Below are 20,257 nucleotides of genomic sequence, written 5' to 3' on the forward strand. Positions count from 1 at the left end.
GTACAATACAAGAAGTAGTGCAGATATGTACACAACAATGTCCGTGCACCAACAGTCCAAAAATGCATGGGCGAGGCCCACAATAGATACCTGACCAAAATCCGAGAGAACACTGCCGGGGCATCAGATAGAAACAATACAGGCACCTCAGGGGATAGGGAAGGGGGGGCACCTCAGCCACATGAATGCGAAGCCAGATCCATGACGGGGCTCCATGCCCATTGATGTATCCTGGGGAGTGCAAAGCCACAGTCTCTCAAGTCTCTACAGTGGGTGGCTTGCCCACTGTGCCATCCTGGGGAGTGCAAAGCCACAGTCTCTCAAGTCTCTACAGTGGGTGGCTTGCCCACTGTGCCATCCTGGGGAGTGCAAAGCCACAGTCTCTCAAGTCTCTACAGTGGGTGGCTTGCCCACTGTGCCATCCTGGGGAGTGCAAAGCCACAGTCTCACAAGTCTCTACAGTGGGTGCCTTGCCCACTGTGCCATCCTGAAGAGTGCAAAGCCACAGTCTCTCAAGTCTCTACAGTGGGTAGCTTGCCCACTGTGCCATCCTGGGGAGTGCAAAGACACATCTTCGCAAGTAGATGCAGTTCTCTACTGGTACTGGGTGGGACTGGTGCCCAGACTGGATGAGTCTCCCCGTGAAAGTACATGTCCTGTCACAGTCCCAGCTGCACATGGGAGAACGATGCCTGATGTGCCGGACTATTCATACTCACACGGTCTTTGCCCTGTTCAGCGGTCTTCACCATGGCGGTCTTGACCTTGTTCAGCGGTCTTCACCATGGCTGTCTTTGCCTTGTTCAGCGGTCTTCACCATGGCAGTCTTTGGCCTGTTCAGCGGAGCTTTGCCATGGCAGTCTTGGCCTTGTTCAGCAGTCTTCACCATGGCAGTCTTCGGCCTGTTCAGCAGTGCTTTGCCATGGCGGTCTTTGCCCTGTTCAGTGGTCTTCACCATGGCGATCTTTGCCCTGTTCAGCGGTGCTTTGCCATGGCGGTCTTTGCCTTGTTCAGCGGCCTTCACCATGGCAGTCTTTGGCCTGTTCAGCGGTGCTTTGCCCTGGCGGTCTTTGCCCTGTTCAGCGGTCTTCACCATGGCGGTCTTTGCCCTGTTCAGCGGTGCTTTGCCATGGCGGTCTTTGCCTTGTTCAGCGGTCTTCACCATGGCAGTCTTTGGCCTGTTCAGCAGTGCTTTGCCATGGCGGTTCTGGTACGGATATTGGTGTGTGGCATGACGATCTCCACAATGGACATTGGTGTGTGGCATGACGACTCTCCACAATGGACATTGGTGTGTGGCATGACGATCTCCACAATGGACATTGGTGTGTGGCATGACGAACCCCACACTGGACGTTGGTGTGTGGCTTGACGTTCCATCATTGCCCAGCGGGGCTGTGGGATTCTGGACCCTCATGGGCTGTGGCTCCGGCAGTGGCGGTGGTCTCCGGACCAGTAACGATACTTGAGCCCTCCTGGGCTGTGACTCCGGAGGTGGAGGTGGTCTCCTGACCAGTAACGATACTTGGGCCCTCCTGGGCTATGACTCTGGCAGTGGTCTCTGGACCAGTAACGATACTTGGGCCCTCCTGGGCTGTGACTCCGGCGGTGGCCTCCTGACCAGTAACGATACTTGGGCCCTCCTGGGCTATGACTCTGGCGGTGGTCTCTGGACCAGTAACGATACTTGGGCCCTCCTGGGCTATGACTCTGGCGGTGGTCTCTGGACCAGTAATGATACTTGGGCCCTCCTGGGCTGTGACTCCAGCGGTGGCGGTGGTCTCCTGACCAGTAACGATACTTGGGCCCTCCTGGGCTATGACTCTGGCGGTGGTCTCTGGACCAGTAACAATACTTGGGCCCTCCTGGGCTATGACTCTGGCGGTGGTCTCTGGACCAGTAACGATACTTGGGCCCTCCTGGGCTGTGACTCCAGCGGTGGCAGTGGTCTCTGGACCAGTGACGATACTTGGGCCTTCCTGGGCTATGACTCTGGCGGTGGTCTCTGGACCAGTAATGATACTTGGGCCCTCCTGGGCTATGACTCTGGCGGTCGTCTCTGGACCAGTAACAATACTTGGGCCCTCCTGGGCTGTGACTCTGGCGGTGGTCTCCTGACCAGTAACGACGGTGCTGGCGGTTGTGTCTAGACCGCTGGAAATGATGGCGCACTTCTCCGCCGTGACACTCACAACAGGTTGGGGAGACTTCCTCGGGACCTTCCCCACCTTCTTTGGAGTTACAGATGACTCACCAATCGCCTTGGATCCCATTTCACTTTTTGTCCCACCAGGAGTCTTGACACGGTCCCGTCGTCCACTCTCCAATTTCAGAGCCTTTACAGGGGGTGGGCTGACAGTGCCTTGGCTCCGGGTCCTACTGCCTGCCCTGGTGGACGGGGCACTCCAAAAACCTGGAACACGCACCACTGGTACTGGAGGCTTTTTGGCTGAGGCTCTATGACGGGACTGATGAATTGGAGGGGGGGTGGGGGCAAAAAGGTCAATTTGACAGAGGGACAGTTTCTGACGTACACTGGGATGGGTAGCTGGAGGGGCTCTGGGAGTGCAGGAAGAGGAGGTGGTTGTAGGAGGTGTCACTTTAGGTGTTTTGGGTGCAGGCACTGGAGGCTGTCGTGAGGTGGATGGATGTTGGGTGAGTGATTGCCAGCATTTGTGTACTTTGGGAGGGGGCATCACAGACACACCGGGAGAGGACACAGGGGACGTGTATATGGCAGTGGAGGTGGTGAGTGCAGGTGAGCGGCTTGTGGTGCTGGGTGTCCTGGTGCGAGTCCTAGTGCCTGTAGATGTGGTGCATGCAGGTGTGTGTGTAGACGACACTGGGAGGGAGGAGGGAGAAGAGGTGGAGGGGGACACAGTGGAGACAGTGGATGTTGCTGTATCTGTATGGGTCTAATGCTTGTGTGAGTGCCTGTGGTGTGTGTGGTGCCTATGTTTGCTTGAGCTACTTGTGTGTTTTGACTTGTGTGCATGCTGGTCTGTAGGTGTGCTTGGGATGGGCTGGGGTACAGGGGATTGGGTCTGGGTGGAGGAAGTTGGAGGGGGGAGGCTGGACACAGGGACAATGGCTGCCATCAGTGCTGAGGCCAGAGATTGCAGGGTTCGCTGAAGGACAGCCTGACCAGAATGAATGCCTTCTAGGAATGCATTGCCGTGTTTCAACTCTCGTTCTACACCCTGGATGGCATTCACAATGGTAGACTGCCCAACAGTGAGTGACCTGAGGAGGTCAATGGCCTCCTCACTGAGGGCAGCAGGGGTGACTGGGGCAGGGCCTGAGGTGCCTGGGGCGAAGGTGATGCCCACCCTCCTGGGTGAGCGGGCACGGGGCGAACGCTGAGGGGCTGCTGGGAGGGCGGTGCTGGTAGGGGAGGTGGCGGCTGTACCTGTAGAAGTGGGGCGCACAGATGGTGCCGCCACCACAGGGGAGCTCCCATCAGCGGACGAGTCCGTGTCGCTGTTTGGTGATCCTGTGGCCGACGTGAAGCTCCCCTCGCCCTCCGTCCCACTGGTGAATTCAGAGTCTGTGGTGTGGCCTTCCATGGCCATGTGGGATGCAGCTCCCTCGTGCTCCGGTGCCACTGTACCTCCGCCTGTTGATGTTGATGTACAGAAGGACAGGAAGAGCAGAAAAAGGGGGGAGACAGAAGAAAGAGAGTTTTAGTGCATGGCATACCGCTACCATTGGCGGACAAGACAAACGCAGCAGCCCCCTGCATTACGCTGTGCTCCTGCCCTCTGCACATGCAATTTCTGGGATATGGCCTACATGGCAATGGTAGAAATCTGCCCACATGGATGGCAAAGGGGCAACTATACATCAATTTGGATTTTTTTTGAGCTGGGGTAGAGTGCCACATGGCCTACATAACGGAGGAGCCTTGCCTACCTAACTCGCCCTGGCCTAGGGACACCCACAGCCCACCACCCCCACCCAGACAGCTCCACTGCATGCAAAGTCCATAGGATGAGGTTGTACTCACCCCCTTGTGTCTGCTGTGATGTCCTTAAGCGCCCATCCAACTCCGGGTAGGCCACCACCAGGATCCGGAACATCAGGGGGGTCATGGTGCGTCAGGCACCCCTCCCACGTTGGGAGGCCATCCCCAGCTGAGCCTCCGCCGTCTTCTTGCTGCAGCGGCGAATGTCCTCCCATCTCTTATGGCAGTGGGTGCCCCGTCTTTGGTGGGCCCCCAGGGTCCGGACTTCCTTGGCGATGGCACGCCAAATGTCCCTCTTCTGGTGGGCGCTGACCTACATGACATGCACAAGGAAAGAGGAACAGTCATTTCCTACAGCACCGTCGTTGTATTTAGCCCCCTCCCAACTCTATCCCTGTGGCCCATTCATCCCCATGCATGACTGTTCTATGTACTCTGCCCCCTTCCCTCATCCACCCAGCCCTCTCCACCCAGGCCTAGCCCATACAACGTGCTCCCTCAGTACTAACCTGTTGGTCTGGAGGACCGTAGAGTAGCGTATACTGGGGGAGGACCCCATCCACAAGTTTCTCCAACTCCTGTGCAGTGAAGGCAGGGGCCCTTTCCCCAGACGCAGCAGCCATCGTCGCTTCCAGACCGAGGTCACAGCAGCACTAGCAGTGTAGGTCCTCTCCTGTCGAAGGTCAGGTATCTAGTGATTGAACAGATAGAAAATGGTGGTGACGTCCGTGGCGGTGACGTCCGTGGCGGTGCGCATCATCACCGCCAGCGCACCTGTTCATTGGCTCCTGGGACCCATAGGGTCCAATGTTAACCAATGCAGCATTGTGCCGCGCTCTACGACCGCCTACCGCGACGGTGTCCAACGCCAGCGCAGTTACCCCACAATTCCATTGTCCCAGTTTAGAGGTCAGGCAGCCGCCATTTCAGGGGCCCACATGGCTTCAATTACTACTGCGTCACACATACCGAGGCCTACACTCAAAACCTTTCCCAGATGGGTTAATTGTCTGGTGTAGTCTTGTGTGTGACTGTGGGTACATACCTGGAGGAATGCTGACAGTTTCTTCGCTGTTGTCCTTCTTAGGCACCGTCAGTTGGTACATATTGGAAGATGGCGGAATCCGCCGGTGTACCGACCGCTGGTGGACCTGTTGATAATGGAAGAGCGACATGTCATCGTGACCTACCGGTTTGACCGTGCTACAATCCAGGAACTATGTACCCAGTTGGAGCCAGACCTGATGTCACCAATCCGCCATCCGACTGGAATCCCCCCTGACGTGCAGGTGCTGTCAGTGCTCCATTTCCTTGCAAGTGGGCCTTTTCAGACTACAGTGGCCATGGCATCAGGGATGTCCCAGCCTATGTTTTCCAACGTCTTGTCCAGAGTGTTGTCTGCCCTGCTGAAACACGTAAGGAGATACATCATTTTCCCTGAGGTGGCGGATTTGCCTACAGTGAAAGGTGACTTCTATGCCCTTGGACATATCCCCAACATCATAGGTGCCATTGATGGGACCCATGGAGCTCTGGTCCCCCCCGCAGGAATGAACAGGTGTACAGGAACAGGATGAGTTATCATTCCTTGAATGTCCAAATGGTCTGTTTGGCAGACCAGTACATCTCGCAGGTAAATGCAATGTTCCCTGGCTCAGTGCATGACGCCTACATCCTGCGGAATAGCAGCATCCCTGATATGATGGGTGAACTCCAGAGGCACTGTGTATGGCTATTGGGGGACTCTGGTTACCCCAACCTGTCCTGGCTACTGACCCCAGTGAGGAATCCCAGGACCAGGGCAGAGGAACGGTACAATGAGGCCCATGGGCGGACTAGGAGCGTTATCGAGCGGACCTTCGGGCTTCTTAAGGCCAGGTTCAGGTGCCTCCATATGACAGGTGGATCCCTATTCTACTCACCGAAGAAGGTGTGCGACACCATCATCGCCTGCTCCATGTTCCATAACTTTGCATTGCGACGCCAGGTGCCTTTTCTGCAGGAGGATGATCCAGATGACGGTGATGTTGCAGCGGGTGAGCCTGTGGAGCCTGTGGAGCAATGTTCCCTGGCTCAGTGCATGACGCCTACATCCTGCGGAATAGCAGCATCCCTGATATGATGGGTGAACTCCAGAGGCACCATGTATGGCTATTGGGGGACTCTGGTTACCCCAACCTGTCCTGGCTACTGACCCCAGTGAGGAATCCCAGGGCAGAGGAACGGTACAATGAGGCCCATGGGCGGATTAGGAGGGTTATCGAGCGGACCTTCAGCCTTCTTAAGGCCAGGTTCAGGTGCCTTCATATGACAGGTCCCTATTCTACTCACCGAAGAAGGTGTGCGAAATCATCATCGCCTGCTCCATGCTCCATAACTTGGCATTGCGACGCCAGGTGCCTTTTCTGCAGGAGGATGATCCAGATGACGGTGTTGTTGCAGCGGGTGAGCCTGTGGAGCCTGTGGACAGTGATGAGGAGGAAGCTGATGAAGATGAAAACGACAACAGGGAGTCAGTCATACAGCAATATTTTCAGTGAGACACAGGTGAATACAATTTCATGTTTCACATAATATTACATTTCACACGTCTACCTCTATCCTGTACCTATATTTCACTCCCTATTTGGTAACTGAGTTGTCCCCTTCCATTTCAGTTTCAGTAATATGGTAACCTACGTGTCAACAGCTTGCACCCTTGAAAGGCTTGCGATGTGTGACATTGGTATGTTGGCCTTCCAATGGGTAACCTTTTTTAACACTGTAATTGACAATACAAAGTTCACAATTATTGACTGACTCCAATATTATTAAGGTTTCAAGGGTGTTTATAGAAGTGCATAAAAATGTAGGGGGGGTTGTGAAATGGGGAGAGGTCTTGGTGGAAGAATGTCCATGGCAGAGTCCAGTCTATTAGTCTCACAGGTACATTGCACATCTGGCCATTGAAAGTGGAGCTGGGGCTGTTCCAATGTGGACAGGGTAACAAAGTGGGACAGTGGGGGGACAATCAGGGTAGTCTTATTTCCTGGCAGGGTCTTGCCATCTTGCTCTGTCCTGTTCCTGGATCTCAGGGACCGCTTTCGTGGTGGTTCTCCATCTGCGGGGGGTGGGGTGCTGGTGTGTTGGTCCTGTGGCGGGGCGTCCTGTCCACTAGCGCCAGCGGAGGTGGTGGGCATTTCTTCGTCCTGGCTAGTGTCAGGGGCCCCTTGGAGTGCCACGGTATCCCTCAAGGTCTTTTGAATGTCCTTCAGCACCCCTACGATGGTGCCCAGGGCGGAGCCGATGGTCCTGAGCTCCTCCCTGAACCCCAAATACTGCTCCTCCTGCAGACGCAGGGTCTCCTGCAACTTGTCCAGGACCGTTGCCATCGTCTCCTGGGAGTGGTGGTATGCTCCCATGATGGAGGAGAGGGCCTCGTTGAGAGTAGGTTCCCTTGGCCTGTCCTCCCTCTGTCGCACAGCAGCCCTCCCAGTTCCCCTTTGTTCCTGTGCCTCTGTTCCCTGGACCGTATGCCCACTATCACTGCCCCCAGGTCCCTGTTGTTGTAGGGGTGTTGGGTTAGCCTGGGTGCCCTGTAGTGGTGGACACACAGCTGATTGACCTGTCCTGGGTAGGGAGGGATAGGCCCGCTGGGTGGGTGCTGTGCTGGTGTTACCAGAGGGTGTAAGCTCGGTGTTGGGCTGTGGCTAGGCAAGGGGAACCGACTGTCCTGATGGTCTGATCACGATGGTCCGGGCTGGTCATCAAGATCCAGTAGGGCAGAGCTGCTGTCGTCACTGTGGGCCTCTTCTGGGGGTGGAGTGGTGTTGTCTGGACCCTCTGGTGTGGTGACGTTCCTTCGGGTTCATGCGGGGGTATAAGTACATGATTATTGCATGTGTGTGTTTCATGGTGTGCAATGTTTGGGTGTGCGTGTACCCCAGTGCTAGCATTCCTGTGTGGGAGCTTGTGTGGTGATGGTTGGGGGTTGTTCTCCGTCTGTGCAGTGGGCATGCTTTAGTGATGGCTATCCATGCTTAGTTGTGTCATGCAGGTCTTGGGGTTGGGATGGGGGATTGGTGTTATGGGTAGATTAGTGAGGAGTTAGGGTGTTAGGGGAGGGTGTGAGGGTGGGGGTGGGTGATGTCATGCAGGTAGGGTGGGGGATATGATAGTAAAGATTTGACTTACCAGTGTCCGTTCCTCCAACTACTCCTCCGAGGCCCTCAGAATGCAAGATGGTCAAGACTTGCTCCTCCCATGTTGTTAGTTGTGGGGGAGGAGGTGGGGGTCCGCCGCCAGTCCGCTGTACCGCGATGTGGTGCCTGGATACCGTGGAACGCATCTTCCCCCGTAGATCGTTCCACCTCTTCCTGATGTCCTCCCTATTTCTTGGGTGCTGTCCCACAGCGTTGACCCTGTCGACTATTCTTTGCCATAGCTCCATCTTCCTGGCTATGGATGTGTACTGTACCTGTGATCCAAATAGCTGTGGCTCTACCCTGATGATTTCCTCCACCATGACCCTGAGCTCCTTCTTGGAGAAGCGGGGGTGTCTTTGGCGTGACATGGGGTGGTGTGTGTGAGGTGTGGTGTATGTGTTGATGAGTGTGGTGAGTGTAGTGGTATGTGGTGTTTTGTGCGTGGATGTTGTGTGGGTGATGGTGTAGTGTGCCTCTGTGTGATGGTGTTCTCTATTCTGTGCTGCCTTCTTTCGAAAGTTTGGTATTAAGGGTTTGTGGGTGATGTGGGTGTGTGTTTTATATTGTGTTGGATTTGTGGGAGTGTTGTTTGTATGTGTATCAGGTGTGTGTATTTGGAATTGTCCAATGTGGCGGTGTTTTGGAGCTGTGTGTGTATTTTGAGGGTGGCGGTGTGTACCCCCAATGGAATACCGCGGTTGAAAGACGGCCACGTGGATTCGTGGGTCGTAATAGCATGGCCGTGTTTCTGTTGGCGTGGAGGTGGAGGATTTGTTTCCGCATATTTATCGCTGACCTTTGGTGTGGCGGTCTTGTGTGGGTGTCTGAATTTCGGCGGATTCCGTGATGTGTGTCATAATAGCTGTGGCGGTCTCCCGCCGCCGCCGCGGTGTATTGGCGGTCTTCTGCACGGCGGTAAGCGGCTTTTACCGCCAATGTTGTAATGACCCCCATAATCCTTTGGACTGGCCTGCACTTATAGTGTACCTTAATGGAAAGAATGCTATAGAAGCATATGAGCTCAAGCTTTTAAGCCTGCACCTCAAATATAATGCACCCTACCTTGTAAGCCAATGCATGGGACTATGGCACTTATGGTGAGGCAGTCAAACTCGAGCAGTTTGTACCACTCTGGCAGTATGCTGTTGCAGGCCTGCCATCAGTACTTTGCCTGGGCCGTCTAGGATGGCACAACCTCGGCCTCAGTCCTGCAGTCCTGGAGAACCCTTACTACTTATGCCATGGGTACCCTGGGTACCACTTACTAGGGGCTTATGGAAGGGTAAAGTTCTGCCATTCAGGAATTCATTATTTTGACACGACAATTTTAGAGAGAGGACACATAAACTGGGGCCTGGTTAGCAGGTCTCAGTGCACTATCAGAGTCGAAAAGTCAGCATAAAGGTGTTCAAATGGGGCAAAATCTGGGGGACATCTGCAAATAGCCCAGTTTTCTTACAACACAGTACTACTATCTCACTGTTACATCTTGCCTGTTCCAATTACCATCCCTAACTGCACACTCTGAAGTCTCCTCTAGGTCTCTGAAGATTCCTCTATTCAACTTTATTACATATTCTCATATCAGGACCTTGGCTTGTTCCTTTCAGTCGTGAGGACTCCATCTGCAAACTGTGCTGTCCTTGAAGGAAGCCTCCCCCTCACAGTGAGCTGTACAGAACTTCTGCAGCCAAGCAATGCTTACAGGGGCCCAAAACCAGCCCCCATGTGCAGGATGCATGCTTCCTTCTCTCGGTCCTCTGTGCAGGCTTCTGCTGATGTTAACAAAATGTTATATACTTGTTACACTGTATATGGTGCCGCCACCTACATCTTTTTTCTCTTGAGAAGGGACTATTAGGAGGAACCAGCCATCCCTTTTCTTGAAGTAATTTGAAAGGATGGATGTTTGCTAGTCGTTTTGAGAACAAACAGACAAGAAAGAAGAAGGAGCTCCATTCATGTCTGTTTGTTTTTCGATAGCATCCTCCTGTACTTACAGTGACCATGAAATGGACATGAAAACCCACTGACTTATTTCCCCCTCATTTTAGCCAGATAAAAGAGGAAACATAAAATAAGAAATAAAAATTGCTTGCTTGTGCTGGTCTTTTTCGCCAATGTTTTTACGATGCTAATGCCACTTTTTGAGGGAGGGTCGTACAGGTGCCGTGCGCCTACTGATATGCCCTCAAGGCCTGCTTTGAAGTTAAAAACGCTTACTGCGTAACAGTACAAACACAGTTAAAGAAATGTTCAAGCAGGGAATTTCCGGAGAAGTCAGATTCTTGTCAAACGAATCATCTGTCTGACTGCTGCTAGGCCGCTAGGGGAGGAGCCCAGATAAACACTGAAAGCGTCTACCCTTTCAGGAGGTCTTCAAGGAGGCATTAATCTCTCTTTCAGCAACCGGAAGAGAAGCATGCAAGTCTCAAGCAGACATTTTATACAATCATTACAAAAACATATATCTCCATTGGTTCTCTCTCAAACAACTAAATGCTACAAGAAGGCTTGATAATCTTTGCTGCTTAAACCCGGTGGAGTTCGCTGGTGAAATAGAGATTAAGTTGTCAGTTTGTATGAAGAGTAAAACAAAATGGGCCATGTGCAAGGCTGGTGGCCCAGGGAAAGGCACACTGTTGCTGCCCCATCGCCAGGCAGAGGACTTCATTTGTATGCTTTGGATGTAGTCAAGCACCTCCTGCTGGTGGCGACCAAGAAGGCAGTCAAGAATTTTCTTGCTATAGGTTGAACCCTAATACTTTATAGTAAGATTCCATCCGAAGGGAGGAATGGTGATGTCTGTAATACAGGGGGCGGGGAGGCAAAATTGAATGTTGAGAGGGGCTCCAGAGATTGTCCAGTCATACTAATACGGGCATCACCCCATTGTGAGACTGTTGTCCTTGCTAATATTGGCAATACGTGTTCCATATTCTTTAGAACAGAGGGTTATGGTTTATAGGAAAATTATATCTCTGGCAACGCTGTAACAGAAATAACCAGGTCCATAGGAACTGTAGAAAAAGAAAGTAGGCATGAGCATACATAAAAGTGATCGTATATATAGAGTAACCCCTTCGCTGTCAGGCCTTTTATCCCTCAGGTGCCAAGCCTTTTTTTGGCTGTTTGGGGCAGTTCATGCTTAGGCCCTCATAACTTTTTGTCCACATAAGATACCCACGCCAAATTTGCACTATTCTTTTCCAACATCCTAGGGATTCCAGAGGTACTCTGACTTTGTTGGTTCCCCTGAAGGAGACCAAGAAATTTGCCAAAATACAGAAAATAATGTTTTTTAAAAACAAAATGGGAAAAAAGGGCTGCAGAAGAAGGCTTGTAGTTTTCCCCTTAAACATGGCATCGCCAAAGGGTTTGTGGTTCTAAAATCACCATCTTCCCAGCTTTCAGGAACAGGAAGACTTACATCAGAAAAGCCCATTTTTCAACACGATGTTGGCATTTTACTGGTGCATACACCATTTTTACTATTTTTGTGCTTTCAGCCTCCTTCCAGTTAGTGACAGAAATAGTGTGAAACCAATGCTGGATCCCAGAAACCTAAACATTTCTGAAAAGTAGACAACATTCTGAATTCAGCAAGGGGTAATTTGTGTAGATCCTACAGGGGTTTCCTACAGAAAATAACAGCTGAAAAAACAATATTGAAATTGAGGTGAAAAAAACAGCCATTTTTCTCCACGTTTTACTCTGTAACTTTTTCCTGCAATGTCAGATTTTTTAAATCGATATACCGTTACATCTGCTGGACCCTTCTAGTTGCGGGGATATATAGGGCTTGTAGGTTCATCAAGAACCCTAGGTACCCCGAGCCAATAAATGAGCTGCACCTTGCAATGGGTTTTCATTCTCTACCGGGCATACAGCAATTCATTTATTGAAATATAAAGATTGAAAAATAGGTATCAAGAAATCCTTTGTATTTCCAAAATGGGCACAGGATAAGGTGTTGAGAAGCAGTGGTTATTTGCACATTTCTGAATTCCAGAGTGCCCATACTAGCATATGAATTAGAAGTCATTTCTCTAATAGACGTCTTTTTTACACACTGTCTTACATTTGGAAGGATAAATGTAGAGAAAGACAAGTGGCAATAACACTTGTTTTGCTATTCTGTGCTCCCCGAGTCTCCCAATAAAAATGAATTTTGGCCTCTAGCTCAGCCGGCACCTAGGGAAACCTACTAAACCTGCACATTTTTGAAAACCAGACAGCTAGGGGAATCTAAGATGGGGTGACTTGTGGGGCTCTCACCAGGTTCTGTTACCCAGAATCCTTTGCAAACCTCAAAATCTGGCCAAAAAAGCACTTTTTCCTCACATTTCGGTGACAGAAAGTTATGGAATCTGAGAGGAGCCACAAATTTCCTTCCACCTGGTGTTCCCCCAAGTCTTCCGATAAAAATGGTACCTCACTTGTGTGGGTAGGCCTAGTACCCGTGACAGGAAATTCCCCAAAACACAACGTGGACACATCACATTTTCCCAAAGAAAACAGAGCTGTTTTTTGCAAAGTGCCTAGCTGTGGATTTTGGCCTCTAGCTCAGCCGGCACCTAAGGAAACCTACTAAACCTGCTCATTTTTTAAAACTAGACACCTAGGGGAATCCAAGATGGGGTGACTTGTGGGGCTCTCACCAAGTTCTGTTACCCAGAATTCTTTGCAAACCTCAAAATGTGGCCAAAGAAAACACTTTTTCCTCACATTTCGGTGACAGAAAGTTCTGGAATCTGAGAGGATCAACAAATTTCCTTCCACACAGCGTTCCCCCAAGTCTCCTGATCAAAATGGTACCTCTCTTGTGTGGATAGGCCTAGCACCCACAACAGGAAATGCCCCAAAACACAACGTGGACACATCACATTTTCCCAAAGAAAACAGAGCTGTTTTTTGGAAGGTGCCTAGCTGTGAATTTTGGCCTCTAGCTTAGCCGGCACCTAGGGAAACCTGCTAAACCTGCACATTTTTGAAAACCAGACAGCTAGGGGAATCTAAGATGGGGTGACTTGTGGGGCTCTCACCAGGTTCTGTTACCCAGAATCCTTTGCAAACCTCAAAATCTGGCCACAAAAGCACTTTTTCCTCACATTTCGGTGACAGAAAGTTATGAATCTGAGAGGAGCCACAAATTTCCTTCCACCTGGTGTTCCCCCAAGTCTTCCGATAAAAATGGTACCTCACTTGTGTGGGTAGGCCTAGTACCCGTGACAGGAAATTCCCCAAAACACAACGTGGACACATCACATTTTCCCAAAGAAAACAGAGCTGTTTTTTGAAAAGTGCCTAGCTGTGGATTTTGGCCTCTAGCTCAGCCGGCACCTAAGGAAACCTACTAAACCTGCTCATTTTTGAAAACTAGACACCTAGGGGAATCTAAGATGGGGTGACTTGTGGGGCTCTCACCAAGTTCTGTTACCCAGAATTCTTTGCAAACCTCAAATGTGGCCAAAGAAAACACTTTTTCCTCACATTTCGGTGACAGAAAGTTCTGGAATCTGAGCGGATCAACAAATTTCCTTCCACACAGCGTTCCCCCAAGTCTCCTGATCAAAATGGTACCTCTCTTGTGTGGGTAGGCCTAGCACCCACAACAGGAAATGCCCCAAAACACAACGTGGACACATCACATTTTCCCAAAGAAAACAGAGCTGTTTTTTGGAAAGTGCCTAGCTGTGAATTTTGGCCTCTAGCTCAGCCGGCACCTAGGGAAACCTGCTAAACCTGCACATTTTTGAAAACCAGACAGCTAGGGGAATCTAAGATGGGGTGACTTATGGGGCTCTCACGAGGTTCTGTTACCCAGAATCCTTTGCAAACCTCACAATTTGGCCAAAAAAACACTTTTCCCTCACATTTCGGTGACAGAAAGTTCTGGAATCTGAGAGGATCAACAAATTTCCTTCCACACAGAGTTCCCCCAAGCCTCCCGATAAAAATGGCACCTCTCTTGTGTGGGTAGGCCTAGTGCTCGCGTCAGGAAATGCCCCAAAACACTATCTGGACACATCAAAATTATCAAACACAAAACTACCTGTTTTTGTGGGGGGTGACACCTGCGTTTTTGGTCCTGGGCTCAGCAGCCATCTAGGGAAACTTACCAAACCCAGACATTTATGAAAACTAGACACCAAAGGGAGTCCAGGGAGGTGTGACTTGCCTGGATCCCCCAACGTTTTCTTACCCAGAGTACTCAACAAACCTCAAATTTAGCTAAAAAAATCTAATTTTTCTCACATTTCTGATTGGGATCACCACCCGGGACAAATTTCCTACCACTCAACGTTCCCTCAGTCTCCCGATAAAAATGATACCTCACTTGTGTAGGTGGACCAAGTGCCTGCGACAGGGAAGAGCCAAAAACATGTCGAAATTGAGGAGGAACCAAAGCGGGTCCAAAAGGGCAGTTTGAAAAAAATCATTTTTAGGCTGATAAGTGCAGCTGAATTTTTATCGGTATAGATGAGACAATGTTGGGTGGTAGGAACTTTGGGGATTCCTGCAGATTCCGGAAGGTTCCATCATGTAAATGTGGGAAAAATGTGTGACTTTCAGCAAAGTTGGAGGTTTGCAGGGCATCGTGGGTAAGAAAATGGTGCGGGTGCATGTGAAGCACACTACCCTGGAATCAACCAGATGTTTAGTTTTCAGATGTGTCTAGGTCTTGTGGATTTTTCCACATGGCAGCGTCCCAAAGTCCAAAAAGTGCAGCCCCCACCATTCCAAGTGGGACGATTGTGAGAGTTACCAAGCTCTCATAGCCCAAATGTAAAACAAAAACCCAAAATAATCAAATGTCCTCTTGCTTGCAGTGGGATAAGATGTTTTAGTGTGTGGTAGGAGAGCTGAAAGACTGTCACCCCTTCAGTTGGGGTGGGGGCGTAACCAGGCCCACACTGGTTGGTAGCCACCAACCCACTATATACTTGCCCAATCTGCCCACTGGTGGGCAGAACAACTTTGGCCCAATTTATTTGGGTGTGGGTATGGCCATACCCCCACCCTCTTAATTTGAAAAAAAAAAACTTTGCCCTGGTCTCTGGTGGGCTTTCTGCCCCCCCTTGGGGGAAGATGGGCCTTCCAAAAGTAGACCAATCTGCCCCCAAGGGGGGCAGATATGGTAAACGGTAATGTGCCCCCACGGGGAGCGACAATTGCCCAAGGGGCTGCCCCCCAAACAAAACACACACTAATCCCTGGTGTCTAGTGGGGGGGCAGATTGGCCTAACAAAAATAGGCCGATTTGCCCCCAAGAAGGGCAGAAATGGCCTAACTACAATTTGCCCCTCAGGGGAGCGACCCTTGCCTAAGGGGTCGCTCCCCATACATAAGAACATAAAGTAAATAAAAAAATATATATATCCGTGGTGTGTAGAGGTTTCTGCCCCCTGGAGGCAGAAAAGGCCTAAATATATTAGGCCGATCTGCCTCCAGGGGGGAACAAAAGGCCTTAAAATATTCCCCCCCCCCGGGAAGAGGCTCCTGCCCATGGGGCCGCTCCCCTTATGCGTAAGTATGAAGAAAAAAAAAGAATACCCTGGTGTCTAGTGGTTTCTGCCCCCCCTGGGGGCCGAGAGGCCTATTTATATTATGCTGATCTGCTCCCGGTGGGGCCAGAAATGGCCTAAAAATAATTTGGTCCCCCGGGGAGTGTCCCTTGCCCAAGGGGTGGCTCGCCCCATTTAAAAAAAAAAAAAATATCCCCAGTGTCTAGGGGTTTTCTGCTCCTCCTGGGGGCAGATTGTCCTAATTATATTAGGACTATCTGTCCCAGGGGGTGGGTGGGGGGGCAGAAATGGCCTAAAAATGATTTGGCCCCCTGGGGAGTGGCCCTTGTTCGAGGGGCCTCTCCACTTATTCGTAAGTATGAAAAAAAAAATCCCTGGTGTCTAGTGGTTTCTGCCTCCCTGGGGGCATATCAGCCTGGTGTCTAGTGGGCATTTCTGCTGCCCAATCGCATCGTGATCGGGCAGCAGAGATGCTTGCAGAGAGATGAAAGGAAAGGCATTTTCTTTCCTTTCATGCCTCTGCTGGCCCCTTCCTCCCGAGCGGAAGAGAAATGCAAAAGCATTTCTCTTCCACATCGCGCTGGATGGGAGGTGACCTCTGATGAGGTCAGCACACGATCGCGTGCTGACGTCATCAGAAGTCACGGGGGGTCGGGGGAGTGATTCTCCTTCCAGCCCTGACCTGGGGGGTGATGGGCAGCCCTCGGGGGAGTGCTAGCGCTTCCCCCGAGGGCCGGTACATGGATGTAATAGTTACATCCGTGGCGCCTGAGAGGCGCAGCCACGGACGAAACCATACGTCCGTGGCGATCAACCGGTTAATATAGACAAACTTCATGGGAAAGCACCAACTTGTTGCAGTCCACCTAAGGAGATGGCCCCAACAATTATGTACTATCACAGACTATGGGCCAGATGTGTCGAGCATTTTGTCCGGTCGCAAACAGCCTGATTTACAGAATTGAGCCATTTGCGACTGGAAATATGCATTTTGGTATGTACAGTATTAATCCCAAATTGTGATACAGTAACATTTTACCAAATCACAGTTCGTAATTGTGAATTCATACCGATTCTATATTTTGGAAGGGGCGTGTTTAGGTCGTCCTTTCGAAATATGCAATCAGAATGGGATGTATGAATGTTTTGTGACCGAATTACAGTTGCAAAACACTGCCTGTCCTTAAAAATGTTTTTTTATACATCCTCAAAGGGGAAGGTTTCCAACAAAACCCTTTCCCAATTTCATGGGTGACACTCAAGCAAAGTTGGTGGTAATGGGTCACATGTACATATGGTACACGTTGTGATTACCCAATTGTGTTTTTTTGGTTTTTTTTTTGCATTAATAAGGGATCCTTAATTGGCACGTAAATAGTGAAACACAATTCTGTTTGCTACTCGGAATACATTTAGAAATACCAATTTGCATTACCTAGGTTACAATGCAATTGTAAATAAAGAAACACTTTCTCCTTCAGGTGTTACATCTTGAAGTTCAAACACCTAAACTAGGAAGTGTTTCCCATTGGCTGCCAGAGAAGTTGAAAGAGAAAGGAGGAACAGCAACCTGCTATGAAGAACAGCTACCTATTGTGCCTTGTACAAACCCCTCCCCCTGCCAAACGTGTCAAGCCAGGAAGGAGGTAAGTAGACAGGAGGCAGGAAAAGAAAAATGACATTTTCTGAAAAGGAGATTGAGATCCTAACTGTGGAATGCTACACCCACCTTTATTTGCTCTTTTGGAAGGCCCCCATGCACTAATGATAACTGCCATCCTGAGGATCAAGCTACCTCCTCTACTTCTTTCACCCCTTCCCCACCATGCCTGACCATCACTCTAATTTTGAAACAGTCCCTTTTAGAAAAAAAGTGTTCCCACATGTTGTCTCTCATTTTTCGGCGAGGGTGGGGTGGGGCCTCAGTGTTAATGCTAAAAAGAAAACATAGCTCCCAGTCCCCTTTTTTTAAATGAGACAGTCATAATTGTGATGCAGTGGGCCCCTGAGACCCCTTAGACCCCTGGTCCCAGTGCTGCTGCATCTGCTTCATCAATGATAACTTCTGTTTTGTAAAGAGGGCAGTCTCCTCTGCTCTTTGTTAAAAACATGGACCCCCATCTTGCCACACCCTGCCATCTCTCTGAGGCCAAACGAAGATGTCCCTTCTGATTTAATTTTCCCCTTCCATGGGTCATTATTTCAAGGTCCAAACCAACACTGGCAAGAGCGCAGTGGGCCCTATGCAAGCAAGGAAGGACAGCGAAACAGCCATAATTAAGGTTTAGTAGGCTCCTTATAATGTTTGGACCTGGTGCCACTGTACCTGCGGCACCAATGATACTTTCCTCCCCTTTGTGTTAAAAAGCATGAAGGGTGACCTAGGCTCTAATGCTAGCAAGGAGAATGGGCCCCAATCTTTTTTTTCATGGTAGGAAGACCACAGTTGAGCATCAATGTCCACTTACACAACTGGCAACCTTACCTGCTGTACTAATGAATGGCCCTTTAAAAAAACAAAATAAAGCTAACTTACATAGTTCCTTTCCTTGGAGTATCTCTCTGGGAGGCTGTCTCTTGCCATTTGTAAACATAATAATGAGCCCCAAGACAGTGCTTCCTATTCTGGGCCATCTTTTTGAAAATAATCATGACTCACTCCTTTCCTATATCTCCTGGACCATTACTGTGAGGCCCCAGGGGTCAAGAGGATCAGCGCCCCCCATCTGAATGCAACCCTGCTGGCCTTCTCTCTGCCTCACCATGGTCTCAGCTTTCACAAAAAAACTGCTCTTCAACAGTTAATGCTGACTTTGAGATACCTCTGTCTAAAAGCAAAGGGTGTGGTGGAAGTGCAGAGAGTTAAAGAACAAACAGGCCATATTACCAGCCGTTAATTGATTGGTTCACTTAAAGCCAGGGACACTAGAATCATGAGATTCTACAGCAGCAGCGTTTACCGCATTTGCTGCATAATCTGCAGATGCTAACAAAAAAGATTTGATTGTAGATCAAACGGAACAAAAGTTACTCACAACGTGGCAAAGTGTTCCGGAGCAGTAGAAGTCCCTTTGCAAAGATTGAATGGTAATCTTGTAGTTGCTTGTCGTTGTATTTGGGTGTTCAACTGGTACTAATCAGGTGCAATATTTCCCCGGACAGTGTTACCAGGAGTTAAAATAACAAAATATTGAAGTAATGTTAACCACAAAATGTGTCTCATTACACTGCATAATTTACCTGTTCTTGCTGCATAACTTAATCAACGCTGCTGCATGATTTGGTCCTATCCTTCCACATAATTCCAGTGGCTCTGCTTAAAGCTTCATGGTGGCAAAAATTATTCTTTCTGTGATGTAATGTAGGGGAATCAGCTGACTTCTGGAATAACGGAAACACGTATAAAAAGTGTTTGCATTAAATACAGTCCGATTGCTTATTACTAAAAACTATATTTTGTAAGATCTTGTTTTATCTTAAACACTGCATTGTTTTGCAGCAGCCTGGCTCAGACTGTGTGAAATACCATTTTAAAATAATGACTTACAAATTCACAGTAATGTCTGCCACAGGCTGGGACCTCGTAGCACTATAAGTAGGGCCACTGGAATTATGCAGCAGAGTTGATTAAATTATGGGGCAAGAAAAGGCAAATTATGTGACATAATGCAGAACATTTTGTGCAAGTATTACTGTGTTATTTTGTATTTTTTTTTCATTTTTTAACACCGTCCTGGCATATACTGCCCCTCATAAGTAACCGTTCAATACCCACATATAGCAGTAAGCAACAGAAAGGTGACCAGTCACCCTTTGCAAGGGCCTTCCACTGTGTGGAAACACTTGTTGTTGCATTTTTAGTAACTTATGAACCATTTGAGCTAAAAAAACAATTTTTTTGCAAAAATCTGCAAATTATGCAGCAGATGACAAATTATGTGGCAAATGCCGCAAATCCATAATTAAGCTAAAAATGCCACTGACCCACACTCACATAACTCCAGTGGCCCTGACCATAAATACGAAGGTCAGTATTCCTCAATACACCAACTAGGGTACAATTACTTGCCACTCAGCTTAAGCATATACATCTGCAGTGATGGTGGTTGCTAAGTTAGGTTTCATAACCTAAAAGAGTAAGTTTATCACCTGTTAGTTTAACCTGCATTTATTTTTCAATTTAGCTGTTAGTGCATTATTTTATAAGTTGTTACTTGACAGTGAAAAAACAAAAGCCAACTCTTTGACCCTGGTACCACATTCACTACCCCCTGTCCCCACGGCCACAAATCAGGGGACCAGCTCCCCACCTTGGGATCCAGCCAGCTCCCTTTCAGTAGGGGTTCCCACTCCCCGAGGTCCACCCCTACCTAGGCATGTCCCTCGGGATGTACCACCTGGCTCCAGGCGGGCTATGAACCCCTCTACTGGGGCCCTTCAGGGGTGGTGTTCGATCACAGTTCTCACTGCTTTTAATCCACTTCAAGAGCTCTGTGTAAACGAAGACAGCCTGTAAATGTGCCAAATGAACAAAGCTGCACTTCCAGGCCATCTTTATTTACATATACTTGCAGAGGAAT

This window comes from Pleurodeles waltl, chromosome 6, assembly GCF_031143425.1.
Source record: "Pleurodeles waltl isolate 20211129_DDA chromosome 6, aPleWal1.hap1.20221129, whole genome shotgun sequence".
NCBI classification, from domain to species: Eukaryota; Metazoa; Chordata; class Amphibia; order Caudata; family Salamandridae; genus Pleurodeles; species Pleurodeles waltl.